Source organism: Panthera uncia (genome assembly GCF_023721935.1).
Source record: "Panthera uncia isolate 11264 chromosome C1 unlocalized genomic scaffold, Puncia_PCG_1.0 HiC_scaffold_3, whole genome shotgun sequence".
Classification (NCBI taxonomy): Eukaryota; Metazoa; Chordata; class Mammalia; order Carnivora; family Felidae; genus Panthera; species Panthera uncia.
Window position 1 is genome coordinate 1535737 of NW_026057584.1, and position 12285 is coordinate 1548021.

The 12285-nt window shown below is 59.5% G+C and overlaps 1 long non-coding RNA gene across 1 annotated transcript; it reads left to right on the forward strand.

Moving 5' to 3' along the window:
• The first annotated feature begins 1465 nt into the window (after positions 1-1465).
• Positions 1466-11983, forward strand: LOC125911001 (uncharacterized). Its single transcript, XR_007454225.1, has 3 exons — positions 1466-1718; positions 6492-7350; positions 11095-11983. It is a non-coding gene; the product is annotated as an uncharacterized LOC125911001 (long non-coding RNA).
• The last annotated feature ends 302 nt before the right edge of the window (positions 11984-12285 follow it).

Sequence of the window (12285 nt, forward strand, 5' to 3'; positions counted from 1 at the left end):
GGCGGCGGCGGCGGCGGCGGCACCACCTGTGGGGGCGGGGGCGGGGGTGCTGAGGCTGGGCTTCCCCCGCCGGACGTGACGTCACGCCTCCCGCGCGCCTATCAGGGGCTTCCCCGCCCCCCAGCCGAAATCGGCATCCCTCCCACCTTCGCCTCCCTCGCTCCCGCCCTGCCTCCCTGCACCCTGGCGGCGCGCCCGCGTGTCCGCTCCCGCAGCGCCGCCTTCCCCTCCGCGCGCCGTCCCCCTCCTGGCCTGCACCGCCGTCCCGGCCCCTCGCCCCCCACGTCCACCTCAGTGGCCTGTCCCACGGCTCCGGCTCACACCTGAGATTTTGGTGGGGAGGGTCGGGGCGGGGGGCTGTACGCCGGAAACTAGCTGGGACGCCCGACCCCACCCTTTCTCAGCCCTGTAGGGAGGCAGCCAACGACTTAGTTATTGGATATGCTCAGCCGGGTTTTGGTCTCCTCCGCGTGGGTCCTGGAGAATCCAATGTGACCCAAGCAGAACGTCTCTATAGGCTGGGGTCACTGGGCGGTGGCGGGTAACCTCGGAGCAGGGATGGGTTCGGGGCCAACAACAGGTCAGGTAGCCGGGGGCGGGGGGTGAGCAGGGCGTGCAGGCCAGAGAGCTTGATGGGAGAGGCCGCTGGGGCAGCACGCGAGGTGGTCAGAGTGGGTGGGCCGGCAGTGCCCTAGCTGCAGGGGAAGTGGGGATGAGGGTCAGTGGTAGGGGAGGTAGGAAGCTGAGGGCTCTGTTATCTGGAGGGCTTCCGGGTTCCTTTCCTCCCCAGCTGCTGCGCCCCTCCCCTGGCCTCCACTCTCCCCACTGCCCTGGGGCAAAGGCCTCAAAGACCACCAAGGCCACCAGGCCCCCAGGCCATGAACCCACATACCTAACTGGCAGAAACGGGAGGACGGCAAACGAGTCAGTACCCTTGGCAGAGGACCCCGAGATAACTACCATGTGGCAATAAGAGCCTCAGGGCTGTGGTCTCCCCTCACTGCAGGGAACGGTAGCCGGTGCGTGCAGGGTGTCGGCTGTGTGGGCTGTGAGCGGGGGTGGGGGGCCCTCCCTCCCTTGGGACTCACGGGAGCAGTTGGCTCTGCAGCCCCAGAAGGGGCCTGGGGTCTCCTGCCCTGCCTCCCAGAGAAGGCTGCTCCCTTCACCCGGAGACACTGACTCATTGTACCAGAGGGAGGCTTTGGGGACCCAACCCGAGTGTGCAGACCTCCTGCCCTCCCCACGCACCTGCTGCCTCATCATGTTGGTGACTCACGGACCCCCGCACGGCACACACAGACACACGGGCCTGTTCCTTCTTGTCTCCCCCTGGCACAGCTGCCCGGACACCTCCCCCTCCACACCACATGCCCGCCCGGCTTGGCAGGCAGCCCCCGATAGGGTTAGGAACACCGGCCCGGGCACTGGGCACTGTAGGAGCTCACCTCTGCCCTCCAGGTCAGACAAGAGCCTGGACCCGGGCCTAAACTCGCCCGAGGCTCTCTCTCTGTCTTGTTGTTATGGTGATCGCTGTTGCCACCTCTTAATCCGACCGCTGGGAAATTCCTCAGGGTGGGGTCAGTGTCCAGTGCATTTCCGGGCCTTCAGACAACAGTGTGGCCGGAATGTCCGTGCACCGCGCGCACAGCTCAGGTCTCCAGCGCCGCCCTGCCCGGGCTCCTCCATCCCATAGAGAAATCCTTCCCACCACCTGCAAGGTCAGTCCCACCACCTGCAAGGTCAACGAATCACTCCAGCATCCCGCAGGGGCAAGAAGAGCTGTGATGAGGGCCCCTCCTTGGGGTCGGCACGTGGCCAAGGGCGGGGGGTCAGCAAGTGGGATGGTCCTCGTGGCTCTGGATGGGGCTGTACCTGCCGGAGAGCCTTGATGACGAGGGGCCGGAGGGCACGTGCAGGGGGCAGCTGGCGAGGCAGCAGCAGACCTGGGACGGCTAGATGGCCGCCGCTGGAGGTGGCTCTGCGGAAGGCTGCCAGATGTGGGGGCCTGAAGGGAGGGGCTGGCTGCACCTCCCTTTCCGTCTTCTCTCTCGCGTCGTCTGGTTCCCAGGGCCTTCCTTGCTCCCCCACCCACGGGGCGTGCTTACGTTTTACAGGCTGTGTACACGGGTACCGGGCGAGGACGAGCTCTCCGACCCGGGCCGTAGGCCCCAGAGCAGCTGCTCCTGAGACACAGGCTGCCTCTGTTGAGCCCGCCCTGCTTCCCGCCGTGGGCCTGGACAGCCCAGGATGAGGGATGCTTGTTGGCCAGGACAGGGCACAGCGTGGCACCAGCAGCCTGGAGGGGCAGGAGCAGGGCCAGGTTACGCTGGGGAGGACCACGTGAGCCTGCCAGGCCAGCCTCACCCTGCGCGCCCCTACGTGCTGTCACCCACGCGTGGGACAGCCATCGGTCGCGTGGGAGCAGCAGTGGGACTGGGTGGGGTCATCGCGGGGAGCTCCGGGGGTGAGGGTGTGGGGCTGACAGAGTCCTCCGTTTGTGCCCCTTGTCCCAGCCCCTGGGATGGGACCAGACCTTCCCGACTTGGGGAGCTGCCCCGACCACCGGGCAGGCACAAACACGACAGCACTAAGGAAGGCAGGAGTGAAGCAGGTGTTTATGCGCTCGTGGGAAGGGAAATGGTCCTGAGCAAGTGGTGTGTGACAGTCACTGGGTTTGCCCTTTTGGTGGCACCAAGTGAGGAGCTGGGAAGAAAGGGACCATTTAGAGTCAGCCGGGGGGGGGGGGCGTGTGGGCCCCCCACATTTCCTCTTCTTGAGGAGAGACCTGAGTCCTGGAGGGCACTGCTTCTCAGGGTCCCACTGCCCCCTGCCTCCCGCCCCTGGCCAGGAGGAGTCCTGGCATGTGGGGCCCCGATGGCCCAGAAGAGGACAGACCTCGGACTCAGGGCCACGGGCCGCTGGCCTGCACTTCGTCCGGAGGCATGGAAGCTCCCCGGCTACTGGGGAGCAACGGGGATCTTTTTCTGTTGGGTCTCGTGATGACTTTTGGCCACCCCCAAAAGCGAGTTTCCAAGTAGACTGAACAATTAAAGTCACTTCCATTCACGTGTGCCTGCTCAGAATGTCACCGCCAGCTGTGTCCCGCGATAAGGGCTGAGTCCTGCTGGCAGTCAGAGACCACTGGGCGGGGATGGCTGGGCTGTGGCACCCTGACCTACTGGGACCCTGGGAGGTGTCACGATGCCCCGGGGAGAGGAGAGGGTGCTACAGACCCCTGGGCAGAGCAGAGGGCGCTAGGGACCCCTGGGCAGCAGCCTGGTGGAGGAAGTGGGCACCACAGGGCGTGGCTGGTGGAGAGGGTGTGACACGGGCCAGGCAGGGGCTTAGCGAGGCAGGGCTCTCTGCAGCGGCAGTCGGGGTCTCCAATGGACAGCAGCTCGGCTGGTGGACTCTGAGTGGCTGTGCAGAACCATGGAGACAGGAAGGGAGCTGCCCTCTGACCTTTGCTGCCTTGAGGATGCACCCACTTACAATGGCTCCCCGCCTCTTGATGGCGACACTTGGGGAAGTCGCTTTGAGTCTCTCACGTCAGCTCAATAAGCTGTTTGTTCTCTTGTCCTACAAAGAACCTGGGCCCAAGACCACCCCCAGGGATTGCTCTAGTATGGAGTGTCTGAAACGCAGCCTGGGTCTGGGTCTGCGGCGCGCTCAGTGGGATTCTGGAAGCTTCCCCCTCACCAGCCTAGGCCTGGTTCCCAATCCAGAGCAGCTGGGCTCTGAGTCTCAGCTACAGGGCGCCCTTGCTCCCCACGCCTGGCAGGCTGCCCCTCGGGGCAGGAGCCGGGTGGAGTTCGCAGGATGCAGAAAACATGGGTGCCATTATTCTGCAAAGGTGGTCCTAGCCGTGCCCAGCCCCGCCTCTCCCCAAACCCCTGCTGGGGGCAGTGGACTTCAAGGAGAAGCTCCTTGGCAGTGTGCTCGGCTCAGCAAGCCCTTTGATCAGCCAGAGGTCTGGGCATGCCTCTCTTATCCGAGGCCAGGGGCGGGGCAGCCGTGCGAGGCTCGGTCACCCACTCGGGGCTGCGGGCCGCACCTCCAGGAGATGCTGCTGGGGGCGCTTTCCCAGGTCTGAGCACACACCCGGCTGGAGGACGGGGCCCACACACTCAGCTCTGGCCTGGGGCCGGGAGTGGTTTTCCCTGGGCTGCCTTGCTCTCTCTGGCTCCTTGGCCCGGCTCCTGGAGGAAGGGGAAGCCCAGACACAGAGCACCAGGCGCAGTCTGACATGTCGGGACCAAGCGCTCCCAGGGCCCGGTGCGCGGAAACGCGTGCGCAGCCCCCTTGGGCGCCGGAGCCCCGCGAGCTCGGTGCGTTCCTGCTCGGCTGCCTGCTCTCCCTCTCGTGGCTTCGGCCTGCCCCCATCCCTGCCCCCCTGCCCTCCTGGGCTTCTCAGTCTTTTCCCTCTCCAGTCTGTGTGGCCAGGCAGGCTGCTCCAACGCCAACTTCAGGCAAAAGCCGCAGCGACTTGGCCCGCGGAGCAGACAGAGCAGGAGGGCCCTTAGCCGGTGTGCGTCTGGGCCCGGCCCACTCCCTGTCCCCCCCCCCCCCCCCCCCCGGCTGAACTGACTGGTCCAATAAACTAACCCAAACTCTTCCCCCTCCCAGGACGTCGCCGGCCTACCCCCAGAACCTTCCTCTAATCTTAGGGCAGGTCTGAGAGGTTACTTCCAGTTCAAGAGGCTCGGAGCTGAGGGCCTTGTGTGCACGCAGATGTGACTCCTGAGACCTCCCGGGGAAGTCACTCTGCTGGGTGAGGCCTTCCACTGTCCCTCTGTCACCCTTCCCAAGGTGTGGACCAGCCTGTCCCCAGGGCGTGCTCAGTGCCCAAGACACAGAACAGTTTCCGGGGCGCAGATGAGCTCAAGGTGCCCAGTGCAGGACTTACTTCTGGATGAGCTGGTTGACGACAGGTGCTGCCCACGCACTGGGCCCTGTCCCCCCGGTACCGTGGTGACCAGGGGTCCACCACGAGGCTGGAAACCTGGTTTCCACTTGTTATTTTAAAGAAGAAACAAATCCTGCCTTGGTTGGTAGCTCCTGAGCAGGGGCGGGGGTCTGTGCACCTGGCCAAGGAGGCTCCAGGCCCGTCTTGGGTCAGGGCCCGGGGTCCGGTGCGGACCCGGTGTGGACACGTGGTACTCAGACCCGCCTGGAATGTATGAGGCTGGCTGGGGCAGAGCAGGGCTGGGGTGTGGGGAGGAAATCAGGGGCTGCAAGGAAGACGCTTCTGCTCAGGGGGGACCCGCCAGAGTCCAAGGGGCAGGGTCTCGCCACCTCGGCAGATGGGGACAAATCCCAACATGGACCGTGGGGGGCAGGCACCGACAGGTGGGGCTGAGAGAAGATTCCAGCCCCTCTGGCAGCTGAGGGGAAGCACCAGGTCCGCCTGTGTGTTTCCCTGTGCGGCAGTAAAATCCTGCTGCGTGGGAGGGGACATCTGATGGCCCACATGAGCAACCCCACCCCAGGGAAACAGGGCTGAGCTGGGGAGTGGGACCCCGGAGGCCTGCGGGAGGAGGGGCTGGTCTTCTCGAAATGGGGGGGCTGGCTGCTGGTCTCAGAGGCAGGGGAGAGTGTGGGGACGGGCTGGCCGGGTGGGTGCAGCCGAAGGCGAGGGAGGGTTCAGGTCCCTGGCACTGCTCGTGGGCAGCTGTGCATCCCCACAGCACAGCAGGAACATCTCCAAGGATGAAAGAGGCACAGAGCTGAGGAACTGAGTGACAGAGGAGAGGCTGGTGACCACAGTCCATTGGGTCAGTTCTAGGGGAGCAGGATCGGGCCATGGCCGGTCCTTGCTGGAGAGGGACAGTCTCTGGAAGTGGAGCGGCCCCTCCCTAGAGGCACCCACCCTTCCGTGAGGGTCTGGAAATGGTGTTCCCTGGAAGGGGAGAGACGGGCAGCTCACCCCTCTTGAGGGCCCCCTGAGGCGAGGGCTCAGCCTGGTCTGGCCGGGGAGAGACAGAGCCGGAGGAGGGAGCTGGGGGTGCCGGCCGGCTGCGCCCGAAGCCTCGGCCCGGGAACCTCTCGGGGGCTGGCCTTGCAGGCAGATCAGGTGGCTCAGTGGCAGGTGGAGGGCCTTCCAAGGACGCACACGGAGGGGGGGTGGGGTCAGCCAGTGAGGGTGGAACCAGGCCGAGGCCATGCGTGCAGGTGCTCCTGACCCTGCATATACGGTGACCTTCCCGGCCTTGGGGCCCACGCCCTGCCTGCCCTCCCACCTTGCTGCCGCCTGACTGCTGGTGATCGGCTGGGCCACCCTGGCAGGCCACTCCGCCTCCTGCTGCCTCTGCCTCCGTTTTCTTACGGAGGAAAATGGGCAGAAAACAAGGTCGTTCCCTGATTAGCCAAATAATCTTATACAAACAAAGAGAACGGAGGGACTCACACTTCCCAATTGAAGAACTTACTGCATAGCTACAAAACAAGTCAAAACGGCACGATGCTGGCCTAAGGTTTACCTTGGTCTGTAGGTTTACGGACCCACAGGAAGATGGAAATAAACCCGAATACATCGGTGGCCGACTGATTCCCAGTAAGGGAGCCCAGACCGTTCAATGACAAAAAGTCCTTCAACAGATGGCGCTGGGCCCCTACCTCACACCGCACACAAAAATGAACTCAGAGTGGATCAAAGACCCACACGGAAGGAGTCAAAACTGTGAAAGTCTCGGAAGGAAACGCTGGGGGGGGCTCCTCGCCGCCTCGGAGTGGGTGAGAGGCTCTTGGCTACGACACCAAGGCACAGGCAGTCAAGAAAAAACTGGGTAAATTGGACTCTGTCGACATTAGAAACTTCCGGGCATCGAGAGAGTGTGTAGACGGCCCACGCTCGGGAGAGGCCGTCTGCGGATTATATCCCTGATAGAGACCTCGTGTCGGGATATATAACGAACTCTCACAGCTCAGCAACAACAGGTCAAGAATGGACGGAGGACCCGAACAGGAACTTTTCCCAAGAAAACGTGCAAATGGCCAACAAGCACGTGAAAAGAGGGAAACGCAACTCAAAACCACGCTGAGATGCCCGCGAGGATGCCTAGAATGGGGGGGAAAGTAGCGAGTGCTGGCCAGGATGTGGACCACGTGGAACGCCTGGGCGCTGCTGGCGGGAGCACGGGACGGGACGGCCACTCTGGAAAACGGTTTGGTGGATCCCGAAGAGTAAAACGTCGAATGATCACTTGATGAAGCTTCTCCACCCCTACGTACACACCCAGAGAACTGAAACCAGGGCTCCAGACAAACACTTGTACACAAATGTTCACAGCAGCTTTATTCACAGCGGTTGCAAAGAGGAAAGGACCCACGTGCCCGTCGCCTAAAGCAAAGGTAAGTGCAGTGGGGTCCGTCCACACAGTGGAGTATTATTCAGCCACTAAAAGGAAAGATGTTCCGACGCTCTCCGCGGCAGGGGTGAACCTTGAGATTGTTATGCTCAGTGAAAGAAACCAGACACAAAAGCCGCATTGTGTGATTCCACTTATAGGAAAAGTCCGGAACAGGCAATCCACAGAGACAGAAGGCAGATCAGTGAGGCCAGGAGCGAGGGGGAGGGAGAAGCAAGGGGCAACCGCTAATGGGCGAGGGCTTTCTCTTTGGGGGATGAAAATGGTTCACAACCGGACAGAGGTGTCGATGGCACAACACTGAACGCGCTAAATGCGCTGAATGATACGTTTTCAGATGGTTCGTTTTATGTTCTGTGGATTTTACCTCAATAACAAAACGGAGCAAAAGAAAACCAGGTTGTTTGGAAGTGTAAATTGGATTAATTCTTTTTTCTTTACAGTTTATTTATTTATTTTGAGAGAGAGAGACAGAGAGAGAGAGAGCAGGGGAGGGGCAGAGAGAGAGAGAAAGAGAGAGAGAGAATCCCAAGCATGGAGCCTGACTCGGGACTTGAACTCCCGAATCGTGAGATCATGACCTGAGCCGCAATCGAGAGTCAGACGCTTAACCGACAGAGCCACCCAGGCGCCCCCCAACTGGATTAAAATGTTGACGCCCTGCGGGGCCCTGACGTTCTCGCTGTGGTCATGACGAGTGCCGTCCAGAATGCCCACAGCCTGGGACGCCAGAGTCAGGAGAAGGAGCAGCCTTAGGGTGTCCTCACTTTAAGTTCAGGCCCGGATCAGACCACACTTGTCACGGTGACGCTGGAGTTTGTCCCTGGGAAGCCTGGGGCTGCAGTGAGAGCAGGAGCCTCTCTGGAGGGTCCCCTGGGAGGGGCGGGAGTCGGGGGAGGAAGTTCCCCCGGGGGAAGCGGAGCTTCTCAAACTCGGAGACGAGGGCCAGGGGCTGTGTGTTTAGTGTCCCATCCACGACCCCTGGATTGCCACTTTTGTGGTGTGCAAGAGCCACGCCCTCACGACGTCAAATTGCCGTGGAAGCTTCCACGTACCGACTCAGTGCGTCGCCCACCAGCACAGGGAGGGCATGGGCCGCACAGAGCAGGCCCGGAGTGCTCGAGGGGAGCCGGCCCTGGTGTCGGTTAATTCGTTTGTCTCGCCTGCAAGCCGGCAGCCCGGCCCGGGCAGGGCCACGTGTGTGTGTGGCTGTGGTCCATCCAGCCCCTATCCCTGACCCCACCTCTGGCTCCTGGGCTCGGGAACTCCCAGTGGGGGAGGGGGCAGGGGGGACAGTCACCTTCGCCCAGGCTTGACTCAGCCCCACCTTAGCACCCGAGTGACCATACCTGGACATTTGCCATATGCCCCGGTCCAGGCCAACGGACCTGGCCCAGGATTTGTTCCTACCACGAGACCGCAGTTGGCTGGTGTCCCGGAGCCTCTCCTGTGCGGGCAGGACGCGCCCCTCGGGGCCGGGTTCAGAACCAGGCTCTAGTGGGACGCAGACAACGTGTCCCGCCTCTAACAGAAGAGTGGGTCACCAGCCGGTGTGCTTTCTGACCCCTCTCGGTGCCTCAGGAAGACCCCCCCAGCCCCGGGGGGCCACTTCCTCTGGCCTCAGGCTCCTTGCCACCCTGCCTGCACATTTTCCGGAAGGAGCTATTCTGGACGAATGGCCAACTCTACAGCTGCGCCTTCAAGCCGTCAGGAATCGGGCATCGCAATTTAATTGCGGTGTGGAAAACACGCAGAGACTTCCCATGGCGGCCACGTCCCGCTCCCGGGGTTCGAGACATCCAGAGCGAGGCGCAGTTGCCGTGCCGAGTGGACCCGGGCCCTGGGGTGACAGGACGCGGACGGGCTAGTGGGAGGGCTTGCAGCCCTGGGGCTTACATGTCAACACGCTTGATCTGAGCCCACGAGGGGGCCGTCCAGTCAGGAGGCTCAGCTCGCCGCGCCTTGGGGTGGGGGACCATGCGCCGCAGCCCCTGTCAGAGATGGTGGAGGTGCTGGGGAAGGAGGAGGCCGAAGTGGCTGAAGACGGCTGCCCTCAGGCAAGATCTGGTTTGTGTGACCAACAAACCAGAAAGTTTCCCAGAAACTTAAAAGTACCCAAACCCCAAAACCCTAGTAACTCACGTATATGTGACGTTAAAACGAAACTCCACGTTCAGAAGTATATGAAAAATAATAATAATAAGAATAATAATAATAAAGTCCCTGTATACACTCTCAAATCTCACCCTCCATCCAGAATGATGGAGGCTAACCCTGCAGGCGTGCCCGTCTAGAACTGTCTCTGGGTTCTTATGTGGGCACATCTGTTCGGGTTGATTGAGCACATTGTTGTGCAGCTTTTTTTTTTTTTTTTTTTTTTTTTGTAAACCGAACTGTAAGTCCCAGCGGTCTTTCCACGTCTGTAACAAGATCCCCTTGTTACTTTCAATCCAGTGCCTGTCTTCTGCAAAGTGGCTGCATTTTCCGTCTGTGGAACCACGCCTCTGCTCAAGAGTGTGGTTATTTCAAACAAAATGACATTAAAACCGCACCAGTGGCTTTGTGTGAGCACACGTGACAGGTTCTATAGGAGAGAAGGCTCAGAGACACGTCTGCTGAGACATGGGACGGGCGCTTTAATAGTTTCCACGGATGCGGCCACGCTGTCCTCCAAGGGCACCGGGTCAGGGCAGCACCTGTTCACAGATGTGGTGGTTCTTTGCTACCTGGAGATGAGAGGTGCTGTCTCGGGAGGGTGCGTGTGCTTCCCGAGGCGTGTTCTCACAGACTCACGGCCTCTGTTGTGCTTCCCGGTGGCCCGTGCATTCAGGCACGTCACCATTTTTCACCTTCGTTGTTTTCGTATTGATTTTTGAGGAGCTCTTTATGGATTAAAGATCAGGCTCTTGCCTGGAAATCTGGGTTGAAGCTCTCCCTCCCCCTCCCCCACTGATGAAATGCCAGTAAATACACAGTCCAACACACGCGCGTCTATTTCTGGGCCCTTATCCTTGGATTTCTTTGTATATTTCTGCCTGGGCTGAGACCACACTGATGTGAACACTAGTTATACAGGACGTGTATTGCTTAGTTCTGAACGTTTCTTGGCTCTCTTCATTCAAATGTTCTCCGTCCTAAGAACGTTGGGTTCAGCCTGTCAGATCCCATAAACAGCAGAAGAGAATTGCCCTGATTCTGTAGAAAAGTTCTAGAACTGCTTTCTTTCCCCTCAAAATTGAGAATTCTTTGTATTTCACATTTCTCCCTTTATTCACTTTTTATTGCTTTTCAGTAAAGTTTTATAATTTTCATCCATCTAAGCTCTTATTTATTTATTTTTTAATGTTTATTTATTTTTGAGAGGCAGAGAGAGAGTGCAAGCAAGGAGGTGGGGGCAGAGAGAGGGAGACACAGAATCCGAAGCAGGTTCCAGGTCTGAGCTGTCAGCCCAGAGCCCAATGTGGGGCTCGAACCCACGAGCCGTGAGATCATGACCTGAGCCGAAGTCAGATGCTTAACTGACTCAGCCCCCAGGCGCCCCATTTTTCGTTGTCTAGGCTTTTAAATTATTGGGTTTATTTTTAGAAGTTTTGGGCTTCTAGAAACAGTATTTTTGACAATATATTTCCATTGGTTGTTGCTGTGTGCAGGACAGTTAGTGACTATTGAAGATTGATTTTTTCCTTCACAATCTGATTAGATTCTTTTTTTCCTTTTTTTCCCCCAGGTAGGCTCTGTGCCCACTGCGGGGCCCAAACTCACGACCCTGAGATCAAGACTTGCATGCTCTATGGACAGAGCCAGCGTGGCACCCCACTTATCTAACGAATTCTAACGGGATTTCAGTTGACTATTAGCCACAACTTAATCTTTTAATTTCCAAATACTTATGTCTTTTATTTTTTTTTAAATACATTATTATCTTGACTGGCATCTCTAGTAAAATGTTGGTAGATGATGAAATATTTTAAAATATTGACAATCATGAAGATACTTGTTTTTCCTTCCTTTTGAAGCGTCAGCATTAACCGTGGTGTCGGCTGAAGGTTTCTAGAAGAAATCCTCATCAAGTTGGGGAAGTCTTCTTTCCTTGCTAAGAGGTTTCCTTTTAACGTTTTAGTAGGGAAAGAGGTGGGATTTTCCCACACCTGTTGTGATGAGCGGGTCATTTGTCCCTTGTGGCTTCTCACTGCCGTCAATTATAGTCATAGGTCCTCTGACGCCGAGCTACCCTCACATTCCAGGATTTACCTGACTTGGAACGCGAGCATCTTCGACACCATCCTGGCTGTCGTTTGCTAGGGTAAGCCTCCGAGCCCTTCAGTCCTGATGGTCTGGCCGACTGCTGTGTGGATGGTCTGCCCCGGGCTCAGGGCAAGTGTCTGTCACGGTGTCCGTGGGTGGGAGGGACCCCGTGGGCATCAGTGGCACCGTCCCTGTCTTGCTCTGGCTGCTGTTCCACCGGGGGGTGACCGACGGCACCTGTCGGCCTGGCCTACCGTAGCCAGCTTCCGGTGCTGTGTGTCCCACATTCTAGCAAGTTCTCTGTAGAGCCGGCTGCCTCCCCACCTCCCTCTGGGCTTTCCCTGACCTGCTCAGTAAGCACCGCCCAAGCTCAGGACAGCACCACCCTGCCTCGGGGGGCCTGGTGGGGGAATGGGCGGGGGTCTCCACCTTCTCGGGAGGAGGTCATGCACGGGGCCTGTAGTCTCTCCTCCCGCGTCTCCGTATAGTTGGTCATTGGGAGATTGTACTGGCGGGATCTAAGTGCCACCCACGGCTGGAGGACAGAGAGGGCCACCCCTCCTGAGACCTGGGCACTGCTTTAGGCACAGCTTCTGGGGGCTTGGTGTGCCCGGCAGGCTTCTGCTGCGGGGGGAGACCCACGGTGGGGGGGCACACGGAAGATATAAGGACG